Source organism: Anopheles funestus, unplaced genomic scaffold, assembly GCF_943734845.2.
Source record: "Anopheles funestus unplaced genomic scaffold, idAnoFuneDA-416_04 scaffold_12_ctg1, whole genome shotgun sequence".
In the NCBI taxonomy this organism is placed as follows: Eukaryota; Metazoa; Arthropoda; class Insecta; order Diptera; family Culicidae; genus Anopheles; species Anopheles funestus.
Genome location: NW_026045352.1, coordinates 565,655 through 584,627, shown reverse-complemented (window position 1 = coordinate 584,627; position 18,973 = coordinate 565,655). Strand labels below are relative to the sequence as shown.

The window sequence follows — 18,973 nt, the reverse complement described above, 5'->3', positions numbered from 1 at the left end:
GACACCTTAGCCAAGACACATTAGCCTAGACACCTTAGCCAAGACACCTTAGCCAAGACACCTTAGCCAAGACACCTTAGCCAAGACACATTAGCCAAGACACATTAGCCAAGACACATTAGCCGAGACACATTAGCCAAGACACAATAGCCAAGATACATTAGCCAAGACACCTTAGCCAAGACACATTAGCCAAGACACATTAGCCAAGACACATTAGCCAAGACACCTTAGCCAAGACACCTTAGCCAAGACACCTTAGCCAAGACACATTAGCCAAGACACCTTAGCCGAGACACATTAGCCAAGACACCTTAGCCAAGACACATTAGCCAAGACACATTAGCCAAGACACATTAGCCAAGACACCTTAGCCAAGACACATTAGCCAAGACACATTAGCCAAGACACCTTAGCCAAGACAAAATAGCCAAGACACATTAGCCAAGACACATTAGCCAAGACACCTTAGCCAAGACACCTTAGCCAAGACACCTTAGCCAAGATACATTAGCCAAGACACCTTAGCCAAGACACATTAGCCAAGACACCTTAGCCAAGACACATTAGCCAAGACACATTAGCCAAGATACATTAGCCAAGACACCTTAGCCAAGACACATTAGCCAAGACACCTTAGCCAAGACACCTTAGCCAAGACACCTTAGCCAAGACACATTAGCCAAGACACCTTAGCCAAGACACATTAGCCAAGACACCTTAGCCAAGACACCTTAGCCAAGACACCTTAGCCAAGACACCTTAGCCAAGACACCTTAGCCAAGACACCTTAGCCAAGACACCTTAGCCAAGACACCTTAGCCAAGACACTTTAGCCAAGACACATTAGCCAAGACATTCTAGCCAAGACACATTAGCCAAGACACCTTAGCCAAGACACATTAGCCAAGACACCTTAGCCAAGACACCTTAGCCAAGACACCTTAGCCAAGACACCTTAGCCAAGACACATTAGCCAAGACACATTAGCCAAGACACATTAGCCGAGACACATTAGCCAAGACACATTAGCCAAGATACATTAGCCAAGACACCTTAGCCAAGACACATTAGCCAAGACACATTAGCCAAGACACATTAGCCAAGACACCTTAGCCAAGACACCTTAGCCAAGACACCTTAGCCAAGACACATTAGCCAAGACACCTTAGCCACGACACATTAGCCAAGACACCTTAGCCAAGACACATTAGCCAAGACACATTAGCCAAGACACATTAGCCAAGACACCTTAGCCAAGACACATTAGCCAAGACACATTAGCCAAGACACCTTAGCCAAGACACATTAGCCAAGACACATTAGCCAAGACACCTTAGATAAGACACATTAGCCGAGACACATTAGCCAAGACACATTAGCCAAGATACATTAGCCAAGACACCTTAGCCAAGACACCTTAGCCAAGACACATTAGCCAAGACACCTTAGCCAAGACACATTAGCCAAGACACATTAGCCAAGACACCTTAGCCAAGACACATTAGCCAAGACACATAAGCCAAGACACATTAGCCAAGACACCTTAGCCAAGACACCTTAGCCAAGACACATTAGCCGAGACACATTAGCCAAGACACATTAGCCAAGATACATTAGCCAAGACACCTTAGCCAAGACACATTAGCCAAGACACCTTATGCAAGACACCTTAGCCAAGACACCTTAGCCAAGACACATTAGCCAAGACACCTTAGCCAAGACACCTTAGCCAAGACACCTTAGCCAAGACACCTTAGCCAAGACACCTTAGCCAAGACACCTTAGCCAAGACACTTTAGCCAAGACACATTAGCCAAGACATTCTAGCCAAGACACATTAGCCAAGACACCTTAGCCAAGACACATTAGCCAAGACACATTAGCCGAGACACCTTAGCCAAGACACCTTAGCCAAGACACCTTAGATAAGACACATTAGCTAAGACACATTAGCCAAGACACATTAGCCAAGACACCTTAGCCAAGACACATTAGCCAAGACACCTTAGCCAAGACACATTAGCCAAGACACATTAGCCAAGACACATTAGCCAAGACACCTTAGCCAAGACACATTAGCCAAGACACATTAGCCAAGACACCTTAGCCAAGACACATTAGCCAAGACACATTAGCCAAGACACCTTAGATAAGACACATTAGCCGAGACACATTAGCCAAGACACATTAGCCAAGATACATTAGCCAAGACACCTTAGCCAAGACACCTTAGCCAAGACACATTAGCCAAGACACATTAGCCAAGACACCTTAGCCAAGACACATTAGCCAAGACACATTAGCCAAGACACCTTAGCCAAGACACATTAGCCAAGACACATTAGCCAAGACACCTTAGATAAGACACATTAGCCGAGACACATTAGCCAAGACACATTAGCCAAGATACATTAGCCAAGACACCTTAGCCAAGACACCTTAGCCAAGACACATTAGCCAAGACACCTTAGCCAAGACACATTAGCCAAGACACATTAGCCAAGACACCTTAGCCAAGACACCTTAGCCAAGACACATTAGCCAAGACACATTAGCCAAGACACATTAGCCAAGACACCTTAGCCAAGACACATTAGCCGAGACACATTAGCCAAGACACTTAAGCCGAGACACATTAGCCAAGACACCTTAGCCAAGACACATTAGCCAAGACACCTTAGCCAAGACACCTTAGCCAAGACACATTAGCCAAGACACCTTAGCCAAGACACCTTAGCCAAGACACCTTAGCCAAGACACCTTAGCCAAGACACCTTAGCCAAGACACCTTAGCCAAGACACTTTAGCCAAGACACATTAGCCAAGACATTCTAGCCAAGACACATTAGCCAAGACACCTTAGCCAAGACACATTAGCCAAGACACCTTAGCCAAGACACCTTAGCCAAGACACCTTAGCCAAGACACCTTAGCCAAGACACATTAGCCAAGACACATTAGCCAAGACACATTAGCCGAGACACATTAGCCAAGACACATTAGCCAAGATACATTAGCCAAGACACCTTAGCCAAGACACATTAGCCAAGACACATTAGCCAAGACACATTAGCCAAGACACCTTAGCCAAGACACCTTAGCCAAGACACCTTAGCCAAGACACATTAGCCAAGACACCTTAGCCAAGACACATTAGCCAAGACACCTTAGCCAAGACACATTAGCCAAGACACATTAGCCAAGACACATTAGCCAAGACACCTTAGCCAAGACACATTAGCCAAGACACAATAGCCAAGACACCTTAGCCAAGACAAAATAGCCAAGACACATTAGCCAAGACACATTAGCCAAGACACCTTAGCCAAGACACCTTAGCCAAGACACCTTAGCCAAGACACATTAGCCAAGACACCTTAGCCAAGACACATTAGCCAAGACACCTTAGCCAAGACACATTAGCCAAGACACATTAGCCAAGATACATTAGCCAAGACACCTTAGCCAAGACACATTAGCCAAGACACCTTAGCCAAGACACCTTAGCCAAGACACCTTAGCCAAGACACATTAGCCAAGACACCTTAGCCAAGACACATTAGCCAAGACACCTTAGCCAAGACACCTTAGCCAAGACACCTTAGCCAAGACACCTTAGCCAAGACACCTTAGCCAAGACACCTTAGCCAAGACACCTTAGCCAAGACACCTTAGCCAAGACACTTTAGCCAAGACACATTAGCCAAGACATTCTAGCCAAGACACATTAGCCAAGACACCTTAGCCAAGACACATTAGCCAAGACACCTTAGCCAAGACACCTTAGCCAAGACACCTTAGCCAAGACACCTTAGCCAAGACACATTAGCCAAGACACATTAGCCAAGACACATTAGCCGAGACACATTAGCCAAGACACATTAGCCAAGATACATTAGCCAAGACACCTTAGCCAAGACACATTAGCCAAGACACATTAGCCAAGACACATTAGCCAAGACACCTTAGCCAAGACACCTTAGCCAAGACACCTTAGCCAAGACACATTAGCCAAGACACCTTAGCCAAGACACATTAGCCAAGACACCTTAGCCAAGACACATTAGCCAAGACACATTAGCCAAGACACATTAGCCAAGACACCTTAGCCAAGACACATTAGCCAAGACACATTAGCCAAGACACCTTAGCCAAGACACCTTAGCCAAGACACATTAGCCAAGACACATTAGCCAAGACACCTTAGCCAAGACACCTTAGCCAAGACACCTTAGCCAAGACACATTAGCCAAGACACCTTAGCCAAGACACATTAGCCAAGACACCTTAGCCAAGACACCTTAGCCAAGACACCTTAGCCAAGACACCTTAGCCAAGACACTTTAGCCAAGACACCTTAGCCAAGACACCTTAGCCAAGACACATTAGCCAAGACACCTTAGCCAAGACACATTAGCCAAGACACCTTAGCCAAGACACCTTAGCCAAGACACCTTAGCCAAGACACCTTAGCCAAGACACTTAAGCCGAGACACATTAGCCAAGACACATTAGCCAAGACACCTTAGCCAAGACACCTTATCCAAGACACCTTAGCCAAGACACATTAGCCAAGACACCTTAGCCAAGACACATTAGCCAAGACACCTTAGCCAAGACACCTTAGCCAAGACACCTTAGCCAAGACACTTTAGCCGAGACACATTAGCCAAGACACCTTAGCCAAGACACTTTAGCCAAGACACCTTACCCAAGACACCTTAGCCAAGACACTTTAGCCGAGACACATTAGCCAAGACACCTTAGCCAAGACACCTTAGCCAAGACACCTTAGCCAAGACACATTAGCCAAGACACATTAGCCAAGACACATTAGCCAAGACACCTTAGCCAAGACACCTTAGCCAAGACACCTTAGCCAAGACACATTAGCCAAGACACATTAGCCAAGACACATTAGCCGAGACACATTAGCCAAGACACATTAGCCAAGATACATTAGCCAAGACACCTTAGCCAGGACACATTAGCCAAGACACATTAGCCAAGACACATTAGCCAAGACACCTTAGCCAAGACACCTTAGCCAAGACACCTTAGCCAAGACACATTAGCCAAGACACCTTAGCCAAGACACATTAGCCAAGACACCTTAGCCAAGACACCTTAGCCAAGACACCTTAGCCAAGACACCTCAGCCAAGACACTTTAGCCAAGACACATTAGCCAAGACATTCTAGCCAAGACACATTAGCCAAGACACCTTAGCCAAGACACATTAGCCAAGACACCTTAGCCAAGACACATTAGCCAAGACACATTAGCCAAGACACCTTAGCCAAGACACATTAGCCAAGACACATTAGCCAAGACACATTAGCCAAGACACCTTAGCCAAGACACATTAGCCAATACACATTAGCCAAGACACCTTAGCCAAGACAAAATAGCCAAGACACATTAGCCAAGACACATTAGCCAAGACACCTTAGCCAAGACACCTTAGCCAAGACACCTTAGCCAAGACACATTAGCCAAGACACCTTAGCCAAGACACATTAGCCAAGACACCTTAGCCAAGACACCTTAGCCAAGACACCTTAGCCAAGACACCTTAGCCAAGACACTTTAGCCGAGACACATTAGCCAAGACACCTTAACCAAGACACCTTAGCCAAGACACCTTAGCCAAGACACATTAGCCAAGACACTTTAGCCGAGACACATTAGCCAAGACACATTAGCCAAGACACCTTAGCCAAGACACCTTAGCCAAGACACCTTAGCCAAGACACCTTAGCCAAGACACTTTAGCCGAGACACATTAGCCAAGACACATTAGCCAAGACACATTAGCCAAGACACCTTAGCCAAGACACATTAGCCAAGACACCTTAGCCAAGACACCTTAGCCAAGACACCTTAGCCAAGACACCTTAGCCAAGACACCTTAGCCAAGACACATTAGCCAAGACACATAAGCCAAGACACCTTAGCCAAGACACCTTAACCAAGACACCTTAGCCAAGACACCTTAGCCAAGACACCTTAGCCGAGACACCTTAGCCAAGACACCTTAGCCGAGACACATTAGCCAAGACACATTAGCCAAGACACCTTAGCCAAGACACCTTAGCCAAGACACATTAGCCAAGACACATTAGCCAAGACACCTTAGCCAAGACACCTTAGCCAAGACACCTTAGCCAAGACACATTAGCCAAGACACTTTAGCCGAGACACATTAGCCAAGACACATTAGCCAAGACACCTTAGCCAAGACACCTTAGCCAAGACACCTTAGCCAAGACACCTTAGCCAAGACACTTTAGCCGAGACACATTAGCCAAGACACATTAGCCAAGACATATTAGCCAAGACACCTTAGCCAAGACACATTAGCCAAGACACCTTAGCCAAGACACCTTAGCCAAGACACCTTAGCCAAGACACCTTAGCCAAGACACATTAGCCAAGACACATTAGCCAAGACACCTTAGCCAAGACACCTTAACCAAGACACCTTAGCCAAGACACCTTAGCCAAGACACCTTAGCCGAGACACCTTAGCCAAGACACCTTAGCCGAGACACATTAGCCAAGACACCTTAGCCAAGACACCTTAGCCAAGACACCTTAGCCAAGACACATTAGCCAAGACACATTAGCCAAGACACCTTAGCCAAGACACCTTAGCCAAGACACCTTAGCCAAGACACATTAGCCAAGACACTTTAGCCGAGACACATTAGCCAAGACACATTAGCCAAGACACCTTAGCCAAGACACCTTAGCCAAGACACCTTAGCCAAGACACCTTAGCCAAGACACATTAGCCAAGACACTTTAGCCGAGACACATTAGCCAAGACACATTAGCCAAGACACATTAGCCAAGACACCTTAGCCAAGACACCTTAGCCAAGACACATTAGCCAAGACACCTTAGCCAAGACACCTTAGCCAAGACACATTAGCCAAGACACCTTAGCCAAGACACCTTAGCCAAGACACCTTAGCCAAGACACATTAGCCAAGACACTTTAGCCGAGACACATTAGCCAAGACACATTAGCCAAGACACCTTAGCCAAGACACCTTAGCCAAGACACCTTAGCCAAGACACCTTAGCCAAGACACATTAGCCAAGACACTTTAGCCGAGACACATTAGCCAAGACACATTAGCCAAGACACATTAGCCAAGACACCTTAGCCAAGACACCTTAGCCAAGACACTTTAGCCAAGACACCTTAGCCAAGACACATTAGCCAAGACACCTTAGCCAAGACACCTTAGCCAAGACACCTTAGCCAAGACACATTAGCCAAGACACCTTAGCCAAGACACCTTAGCCAAGACACCTTAGCCAAGACACCTTAGCCAAGACACATTAGCCAAGACACATTAGCCAAGACACCTTAGCCAAGACACCTTAGCCAAGACACATTAGCCAAGACACCTTAGCCAAGACACCTTAGCCAAGACACCTTAGCCAAGACACATTAGCCAAGACACCTTAGCCAAGACACCTTAGCCAAGACACCTTAACCAAGACACCTTAGCCAGGACACCTTAGCAAAGACACCTTATTCGAGACACCTTAGCCAAGACACCTTAGCCGAGACACATTAGCCAAGACACCTTAGCCAAGACACATTAGCCGAGACACATTAGCCAAGATACCTTAGCCAAGACACATTAGCCAAGACACCTTAGCCAAGACACCTTAGCCAAGACACATTAGCCAAGACACCTTAGCCAAGACACATTAGCCAAGACACCTTAGCCAAGACACCTTAGCCGAGACACATTAGCCAAGACACATTAGCCAAGACACCTTAGCCAAGGCACATTAGCCAAGACACCTTAGCCAAGACACATTAGCCAAGACACCTTAGCCAAGACACCTTAGCCAAGACACCTTAGCCAAGACACCTTAGCCAAGACACATTAGCCAAGACACATTAGCCAAGACACCTTAGCCAAGACACCTTAGCCAAGACACTTTAGCCAAGACACATTATCCAAGACACATTAGCCAAGACACTTTAGCCAAGACACCTTAGCCAAGACACATTAGCCGAGACACATTAGCCAAGACACCTTAGCCAAGACACATTAGCCAAGACACCTTAGCCAAGACACCTTAGCCAAGACACATTAGCCAAGACACTTTAGCCAAGACACATTAGCCAAGACACTTTAGCCGAGACACATTAGCCAAGACACATTAGCCAAGACACATTAGCCAAGACACCTTAGCCAAGACACCTTAGCCAAGACACCTTAGCCAAGACACATTAGCCAAGACACCTTAGCCAAGACACCTTAGCCAAGACACCTTAGCCAAGACACCTTAGCCAAGACACCTTAGCCGAGACACATTAGCCAAGACACCTTAGCCAAGACACCTTAGCCAAGACACCTTAGCCAAGACACCTTAGCCAAGACACCTTAGCCAAGACACCTTGACCGAGACACATTAGCCAAGACACATTAGCCAAGACACCTTAGCCAAGACACCTTAGCCAAGACACCTTAGCCAAGACACATTAGCCAAGACACCTTAGCCAAGACACCTTAGCCAAGACACATTAGCCAAGACACCTTAGCCAAGACACCTTAGCCAAGACACCTTAGCCAAGACACATTAGCCAAGACACTTTAGCCGAGACACATTAGCCAAGACACATTAGCCAAGACACCTTAGCCAAGACACCTTAGCCAAGACACCTTAGCCAAGACACATTAGCCAAGACACCTTAGCCAAGACACCTTAGCCAAGACACATTAGCCAAGACACTTTAGCCAAGACACCTTAGCCAAGACACATTAGCCAAGACACCTTAGCCAAGACACCTTAACCAAGACACCTTAGCCAAGACACCTTAGCCAAGACACCTTAGCCGAGACACCTTAGCCAAGACACCTTAGCCGAGACACATTAGCCAAGACACCTTAGCCAAGACACCTTAGCCAAGACACCTTAGCCAAGACACATTAGCCAAGACACATTAGCCAAGACACCTTAGCCAAGACACCTTAGCCAAGACACCTTAGCCAAGACACATTAGCCAAGACACTTTAGCCGAGACACATTAGCCAAGACACATTAGCCAAGACACCTTAGCCAAGACACCTTAGCCAAGACACATTATCCAAGACACATTAGCCAAGACACTTTAGCCAAGACACCTTAGCCAAGACACATTAGCCGAGACACATTAGCCAAGACACCTTAGCCAAGACACATTAGCCAAGACACCTTAGCCAAGACACCTTAGCCAAGACACATTAGCCAAGACACTTTAGCCAAGACACATTAGCCAAGACACTTTAGCCGAGACACATTAGCCAAGACACATTAGCCAAGACACATTAGCCAAGACACCTTAGCCAAGACACCTTAGCCGAGACACATTAGCCAAGACACATTAGCCAAGACACCGTAGCCAAGACACCTTAGCCAAGACACCTTAGCCAAGACACCTTAGCCAAGACACATTAGCCAAGACACCTTAGCCAAGACACCTTAGCCGAGACACATTAGCCAGTACACCTTAGCCAAGACACCTTAACCAAGACACCTTAGCCAAGACACCTTAGCCGAGACACATTAGCCAAGACACCTTAGCCAAGACACCTTAGCCGAGACACATTAGCCAACACACCTTAGCCAAGACACCTAAGCCGAGACACATTAGCCAAGACACCTTAGCCAAGACACCTTAGCCAAGACACCTTAGCCAAGACACCTTAGCCAAGACACCTTAGCCGAGACACCTTAGCCAAGACACATTAGCCAAGACACCTTAGCCAAGACACATTAGCCGAGACACATTAGCCAAGACACCTTAGCCAAGACACCTTAGCCAAGACACCTTAGCCAAGACACCTTAGCCAAGACACTTTAGCCAAGACACCTTAGCCGAGACACTTTGGCCGAGACACATTAGCCAAGACACCTTAGCCAAGACACCTTAGCCAAGACACCTTAGCCAAGACACCTTAGCCAAGACACTTTAGCCAAGACACCTTAGCCAAGACACATTAGCCGAGACACATTAGCCAAGACACCTTAGCCAAGACACATTAGCCAAGACACCTTAGCCAAGACACCTTAGCCAAGACACATTAGCCAAGACACTTTAGCCAAGACACATTAGCCAAGACACTTTAGCCGAGACACATTAGCCAAGACACATTAGCCAAGACACATTAGCCAAGACACCTTAGCCAAGACACCTTAGCCAAGACACCTTAGCCAAGACACATTAGCCAAGACACCTTAGCCAAGACACCTTAGCCAAGACACATTAGCCAAGACACCTTAGCCAAGACACCTTAGCCAAGACACCTTAGCCAAGACACATCAGCCAAGACACTTTAGCCAAGACACATTAGCCAAGACACATTAGCCAAGACACCTTAGCCAAGACACCTTAGCCAAGACACCTTAGCCAAGACACCTTAGCCGAGACACATTAGCCAAGACACATTAGCCAAGACACATTAGCCAAGACACCTTAGCCAAGACACCTTAGCCAGACACATTAGCCAAGACACCTTAGCCAAGACACCTTAGCCAAGACACCTTAGCCGAGACACATTAGCCAAGACACCTTAGCCAAGACACTTTAGCCAAGACACCTTAGCCGAGACACTTTGGCCGAGACACATTAGCCAAGACACCTTAGCCAAGACACCTTAGCCAAGACACCTTAGCCAAGACACCTTAGCCAAGACACATTAGCCAAGACACCTTAGCCAAGACACATTAGCCAAGACACTTTAGCCAAGACACCTTAGCCAAGACACATTAGCCGAGACACATTAGCCAAGACACCTTAGCCAAGACACATTAGCCAAGACACCTTAGCCAAGACACCTTAGCCAAGACACATTAGCCAAGACACTTTAGCCAAGACACATTAGCCAAGACACTTTAGCCGAGACACATTAGCCAAGACACATTAGCCAAGACACATTAGCCAAGACACCTTAGCCAAGACACCTTAGCCAAGACACATTAGCCAAGACACCTTAGCCAAGACACCTTAGCCAAGACACATTAGCCAAGACACCTTAGCCAAGACACCTTAGCCAAGACACCTTAGCCAAGACTTATTAGCCAAGACACTTTAGCCGAGACACATTAGCCAAGACACATTAGCCAAGACACCTTAGCCAAGACACCTTAGCCAAGACACCTTAGCCAAGACACCTTAGCCAAGACACATTAGCCAAGACACTTTAGCCAAGACACCTTAGCCGAGACACATTAGCCAGTACACCTTAGCCAAGACACCTTAACCAAGACACCTTAGCCAAGACACCTTAGCCAAGACACATTAGCCAAGACACCTTAGCCAAGACACCTTAGCCGAGACACATTAGCCAAGACACCTTAGCCAAGACACCTTAGCCGTGACACATTAGCCAAGACACCTTAGCCAAGACACCTTAGCCGAGACACATTAGCCAAGACACCTTAGCCAAGACACCTTAGCCAAGACACCTTAGCCAAGACACCTTAGCCAAGACACCTTAGCCAAGACACCTTAGCCGAGACACCTTAGCCAAGACACCTTAGCCGAGACACCTTAGCCAAGACACATTAGCCGAGACACATTAGCCAAGACACCTTAGCCGAGACACTTTGGCCGAGACACATTAGCCAAGACACCTTAGCCAAGACACCTTAGCCAAGACACATTAGCCAAGACACCTTAGCCAAGACACCTTAGCCAAGACACCTTAGCCAAGACACATTAGCCAAGACACTTTAGCCAAGACACATTAGCCAAGACACTTTAGCCGAGACACATTAGCCAAGACACATTAGCCAAGACACATTAGCCAAGACACCTTAGCCAAGACACCTTAGCCAAGACACATTAGCCAAGACACCTTAGCCAAGACACCTTAGCCAAGACACATTAGCCAAGACACCTTAGCCAAGACACCTTAGCCAAGACACCTTAGCCAAGACACATTAGCCAAGACACTTTAGCCAAGACACCTTAGCCAAGACACATTAGCCGAGACACATTAGCCAAGACACCTTAGCCAAGACACATTAGCCAAGACACCTTAGCCAAGACACCTTAGCCAAGACACATTAGCCAAGACACCTTAGCCAAGACACCTTAGCCGAGACACATTAGCCAAGACACATTAGCCAAGACACCTTAGCCAAGACACCTTAGCCAAGACACCTTAGCCAAGACACTTTAGCCAAGACACCTTAGCCAAGACACATTAGCCGAGACACATTAGCCAAGACACCTTAGCCAAGACACATTAGCCAAGACACCTTAGCCAAGACACCTTAGCCAAGACACATTAGCCAAGACACTTTAGCCAAGACACTTTAGCCAAGACACATTAGCCAAGACACTTTAGCCGAGACACATTAGCCAAGACACATTAGCCAAGACACATTAGCCAAGACACCTTAGCCAAGACACCTTAGCCAAGACACATTAGCCAAGACACCTTAGCCAAGACACCTTAGCCAAGACACATTAGCCAAGACACCTTAGCCAAGACACCTAAGCCAAGACACCTTAGCCAAGACACATTAGCCAAGACACTTTAGCCAAGACACCTTAGCCAAGACACATTAGCCGAGACACATTAGCCAAGACACCTTAGCCAAGACACATTAGCCAAGACACCTTAGCCAAGACACCTTAGCCAAGACACATTAGCCAAGACACCTTAGCCAAGACACCTTAGCCAAGACACCTTAGCCAAGACACCTTAGCCGAGACACATTAGCCAAGACACCTTAGCCAAGACACCTTAGCCAAGACACCTTAGCCAAGACACCTTAGCCAAGACACATTAGCCAAGACACCTTAGCCAAGACACCTTAGCCAAGACACCTTAGCCAAGACACATTAGCCAAGACACATTAGCCAAGACACCTTAGCCAAGACACCTTAGCCAAGACACATTAGCCAAGACACCTTAGCCAAGACACATTAGCCAAGACACCTTAGCCAAGACACCTTAGCCAAGACACATTAGCCAAGACACTTTAGCCAAGACACATTAGCCAAGACACCTTAGCCAAGACACATTAGCCAAGACACCTTAGCCAAGACACCTTAGCCAAGACACCTTAGCCAAGACACCTTAGCCGAGACACATTAGCCAAGACACCTTAGCCAAGACACCTTAGCCAAGACACCTTAGCCAAGACACCTTAGCCAAGACACATTAGCCAAGACACCTTAGCCAAGACACCTTAGCCAAGACACATTATCCAAGACACATTAGCCAAGACACCTTAGCCAAGACACCTTAGCCAAGACACATTAGCCGAGACACATTAGCCAAGACACCTTAGCCAAGACACATTAGCCAAGACACCTTAGCCAAGACACCTTAGCCAAGACACATTAGCCAAGACACTTTAGCCAAGACACATTAGCCAAGACACTTTAGCCGAGACACATTAGCCAAGACACATTAGCCAAGACACATTAGCCAAGACACCTTAGCCAAGACACCTTAGCCAAGACACCTTAGCCAAGACACATTAGCCAAGACACCTTAGCCAAGACACCTTAGCCAAGACACCTTAGCCAAGACACCTTAGCCAAGACACCTTAGCCGAGACACATTAGCCAAGACACCTTAGCCAAGACACCTTAGCCAAGACACCTTAGCCAAGACACCTTAGCCAAGACACCTTAACCAAGACACCTTAGCCAAGACACCTTAGCCAAGACACCTTAGCCGAGACACCTTAGCCAAGACACCTTAGCCGAGACACCTTAGCCAAGACACATTAGCCAAGACACCTTAGCCAAGACACATTAGCCAAGACACATTAGCCAAGACACCTTAGCCAAGACACATTAGCCAAGACACCTTAGCCGAGACACATTAGCCAAGACACTTTAGCCAAGACACCTTAGCCAAGACACTTTGGTCGAGACACATTAGCCAAGACACCTTAGCCAAGACACCTTAACCAAGACACCTTAGCCAAGACACCTTAGCCAAGACACCTTAGCCGAGACACCTTAGCCAAGACACATTAGCCGAGACACATTAGCCAAGACACCTTAGCCAAGACACCTTAGCCAAGACACCTAAGCCAAGACACCTTAGCCAAGACACATTAGCCAAGACACTTTAGCCAAGACACCTTAGCCAAGACACATTAGCCAAGACACCTTAGCCAAGACACCTTAACCAAGACACCTTAGCCAAGACACCTTATTCGAGACACCTTAGCCAAGACACCTTAGCCGAGACACATTAGCCAAGACACCTTAGCCAAGACACATTAGCCAAGACACATTAGCCAAGACACCTTAGCCAAGACACTTTAGCCAAGACACATTATCCAAGACACCTTAGCCAAGACACATTAGCCAAGACACATTAGCCAAGACACATTAGCCAAGACACATTAGCCGAGACACCTTAGCCAAGACACATTAGCCAAGACATATTAGCCAAGACACCTTAGCCAAGACACATTAGCCAAGACACCTTAGCCAAGACACCTTAGCCAAGACACTTTAGCCAAGACACATTAGCCAAGACATCTTAGCCAAGACACCTTAGCCAAGACACCTTAGCCAAGACACATTAGCCAAGACACCTTAGCCAAGACACCTTAGCCAAGACACCTTAGCCAAGACACCTTAGCCAAGACACATTAGCCAAGACACCTTAGCCAAGACACCTTAGCCAAGACACCTTAGCCAAGACACATTAGCCAAGACACCTTAGCCAAGACACCTTAACCAAGACACCTTAGCCAGGACACCTTAGCAAAGACACCTTATTCGAGACACCTAAGCCAAGACACCTTAGCCGAGACACATTAGCCAAGACACCTTAGCCAAGACACATTAGCCGAGACACATTAGCCAAGACACCTTAGCCAAGACACATTAGCCAAGACACCTTAGCCAAGACACCTTAGCCAAGACACATTAGCCAAGACACCTTAGCCAAGACACCTTAGCCAAGACACCTTAGCCAAGACACCTTAGCCGAGACACATTAGCCAAGACACATTAGCCAAGACACCTTAGCCAAGACACCTTAGCCAAGACACATTAGCCAAGACACCTTAGCCAAGACACCTTAGCCAAGACACATTAGCCAAGACACCTTAGCCAAGACACCTTAGCCAAGACACCTTAGCCAAGACACATTAGCCAAGACACCTTAGCCAAGACACATTCGCCGAGACACATTAGCCGAGACACCTTAGCCAAGACACCTTAGCCAAGACACCTTAGCCAAGACACATTAGCCAAGACACTTTAGCCAAGACACATTATCCAAGACACATTAGCCAAGACACTTTAGCCAAGACACCTTAGCCGAGACACATTAGCCAGTACACCTTAGCCAAGACACCTTAACCAAGACACATTAGCCAAGACACCTTAGCCAAGACACCTTAGCCGAGACACATTAGCCAAGACACCTTAGCCAAGACACCTTAGCCAAGACACCTTAGCCAAGACACCTTAGCCAAGACACCTTAGCCGAGACACATTAGCCAAGACACATTAGCCAAGACACCTTAGCCAAGACACCTTAGCCAAGACACATTAGCCAAGACACCTTAGCCAAGACACCTTAGCCAAGACACCTTAGCCAACACATTAGCCAAGACACTTTAGCCAAGACACCTTAGCCAAGACACATTAGCCGAGACACATTAGCCAAGACACCTTAGCCAAGACACATTAGCCAAGACACCTTAGCCAAGACACCTTAGCCAAGACACATTAGCCAAGACACCTTAGCCAAGACACCTTAGCCAAGACACCTTAGCCAAGACACCTTAGCCGAGACACATTAGCCAAGACACATTAGCCAAGACACCTTAGCCAAGACACCTTAGCCAAGACACCTTAGCCAACACATTAGCCAAGACACTTTAGCCAAGACACCTTAGCCAAGACACATTAGCCGAGACACATTAGCCAAGACACCTTAGCCAAGACACATTAGCCAAGACACCTTAGCCAAGACACCTTAGCCAAGACACATTAGCCAAGACACCTTAGCCAAGACACCTTAGCCAAGACACCTTAGCCAAGACACCTTAGCCGAGACACATTAGCCAAGACACATTAGCCAAGACACCTTAGCCAAGACACCTTAGCCAAGACACCTTAGCCAAGACACTTTAGCCAAGACACCTCAGCCAAGACACATTAGCCAAGACACCTTAGCCAAGACACCTTAGCCAAGACACATTAGCCAAGACACTTTAGCCAAGACACATTAGCCAAGACACTTTAGCCGAGACACATTAGCCAAGACACATTAGCCAAGACACATTAGCCAAGACACATTAGCCGAGACACATTAGCCAAGACACCTTAGCCAAGACACATTAGCCAAGACACCTTAGCCAAGACACCTTAGCCAAGACACATTAGCCAAGACACCTTAGCCAAGACACCTTAGCCAAGACACCTTAGCCAAGACACCTTAGCCGAGACACATTAGCCAAGACACATTAGCCAAGACACCTTAGCCAAGACACCTTAGCCAAGACACCTTAGCCAAGACACTTTAGCCAAGACACCTTAGCCAAGACACATTAGCCGAGACACATTAGCCAAGACACCTTAGCCAAGACACATTAGCCAAGACACCTTAGCCAAGACACCTTAGCCAAGACACATTAGCCAAGACACTTTAGCCAAGACACTTTAGCCAAGACACATTAGCCAAGACACTTTAGCCGAGACACATTAGCCAAGACACATTAGCCAAGACACATTAGCCAAGACACCTTAGCCAAGACACCTTAGCCAAGACACATTAGCCAAGACACCTTAGCCAAGACACCTTAGCCAAGACACATTAGCCAAGACACCTTAGCCAAGACACCTAAGCCAAGACACCTTAGCCAAGACACATTAGCCAAGACACTTTAGCCAAGACACCTTAGCCAAGACACATTAGCCGAGACACATTAGCCAAGACACCTTAGCCAAGACACATTAGCCAAGACACCTTAGCCAAGACACCTTAGCCAAGACACATTAGCCAAGACACCTTAGCCAAGACACCTTAGCCAAGACACCTTAGCCAAGACACCTTAGCCGAGACACATTAGCCAAGACACCTTAGCCAAGACACCTTAGCCAAGACACCTTAGCCAAGACACCTTAGCCAAGACACATTAGCCAAGACACCTTAGCCAAGACACCTTAGCCAAGACACCTTAGCCAAGACACATTAGCCAAGACACATTAGCCAAGACACCTTAGCCAAGACACCTTAGCCAAGACACATTAGCCAAGACACCTTAGCCAAGACACATTAGCCAAGACACCTTAGCCAAGACACCTTAGCCAAGACACATTAGCCAAGACACTTTAGCCAAGACACATTAGCCAAGACACCTTAGCCAAGACACATTAGCCAAGACACCTTAGCCAAGACACCTTAGCCAAGACACCTTAGCCAAGACACCTTAGCCGAGACACATTAGCCAAGACACCTTAGCCAAGACACCTTAGCCAAGACACCTTAGCCAAGACACCTTAGCCAAGACACATTAGCCAAGACACCTTAGCCAAGACACCTTAGCCAAGACACATTATCCAAGACACATTAGCCAAGACACCTTAGCCAAGACACCTTAGCCAAGACACATTAGCCGAGACACATTAGCCAAGACACCTTAGCCAAGACACATTAGCCAAGACACCTTAGCCAAGACACCTTAGCCAAGACACATTAGCCAAGACACTTTAGCCAAGACACATTAGCCAAGACACTTTAGCCGAGACACATTAGCCAAGACACATTAGCCAAGACACATTAGCCAAGACACCTTAGCCAAGACACCTTAGCCAAGACACCTTAGCCAAGACACATTAGCCAAGACACCTTAGCCAAGACACCTTAGCCAAGACACCTTAGCCAAGACACCTTAGCCAAGACACCTTAGCCGAGACACATTAGCCAAGACACCTTAGCCAAGACACCTTAGCCAAGACACCTTAGCCAAGACACCTTAGCCAAGACACCTTAACCAAGACACCTTAGCCAAGACACCTTAGCCAAGACACCTTAGCCGAGACACCTTAGCCAAGACACCTTAGCCGAGACACCTTAGCCAAGACACATTAGCCAAGACACCTTAGCCAAGACACATTAGCCAAGACACATTAGCCAAGACACCTTAGCCAAGACACATTAGCCAAGACACCTTAGCCGAGACACATTAGCCAAGACACTTTAGCCAAGACACCTTAGCCAAGACACTTTGGTCGAGACACATTAGCCAAGACACCTTAGCCAAGACACCTTAACCAAGACACCTTAGCCAAGACACCTTAGCCAAGACACCTTAGCCGAGACACCTTAGCCAAGACACATTAGCCGAGACACATTAGCCAAGACACCTTAGCCAAGACACCTTAGCCAAGACACCTAAGCCAAGACACCTTAGCCAAGACACATTAGCCAAGACACTTTAGCCAAGACACCTTAGCCAAGACACATTAGCCAAGACACCTTAGCCAAGACACCTTAACCAAGACACCTTAGCCAAGACACCTTATTCGAGACACCTTAGCCAAGACACCTTAGCCGAGACACATTAACCAAGACACCTTAGCCAAGACACATTAGCCAAGACACATTAGCCAAGACACCTTAGCCAAGACACTTTAGCCAAGACACATTATCCAAGACACCTTAGCCAAGACACATTAGCCAAGACACATTAGCCAAGACACATTAGCCAAGACACATTAGCCAAGACACCTTAGCCAAGACACCTTAGCCAAGACACATTAGCCAAGACACATTAGCCAAGACACCTTACGGTGAAAAAGGGCATCAAGCACGAACCTGCGTCAAACCAGCAGTGTGTCTCGTGTGCCCCCCGGGAAGCAATGCACACCAAGTCGGAGGAACCCGTTGCCACGCAGCTCGGAAAGCATGGAAGTAGTCCAAGTGAACCTTAACCATTGCGAGGCTGCACAGGATCT

General features: G+C 47.2%; 1 long non-coding RNA gene across 1 annotated transcript in view; it reads right to left on the bottom strand.

Annotated features, from left to right (window-relative positions):
• Nucleotides 1-5,379, bottom strand: part of LOC125774485 (uncharacterized) — a 50,133-nt gene extending 44,754 nt beyond the window's left edge. Inside the window, exons 1-2 of the long non-coding RNA XR_007420961.1 lie at nucleotides 5,256-5,379; nucleotides 76-551 (exon numbers count right to left, since the gene is read on the bottom strand). This is a non-coding gene — a long non-coding RNA (uncharacterized LOC125774485). The remainder of the gene's footprint in view (nucleotides 1-75; nucleotides 552-5,255) is intronic.
• Between the last annotated feature and the right edge of the window lie 13,594 nt (nucleotides 5,380-18,973).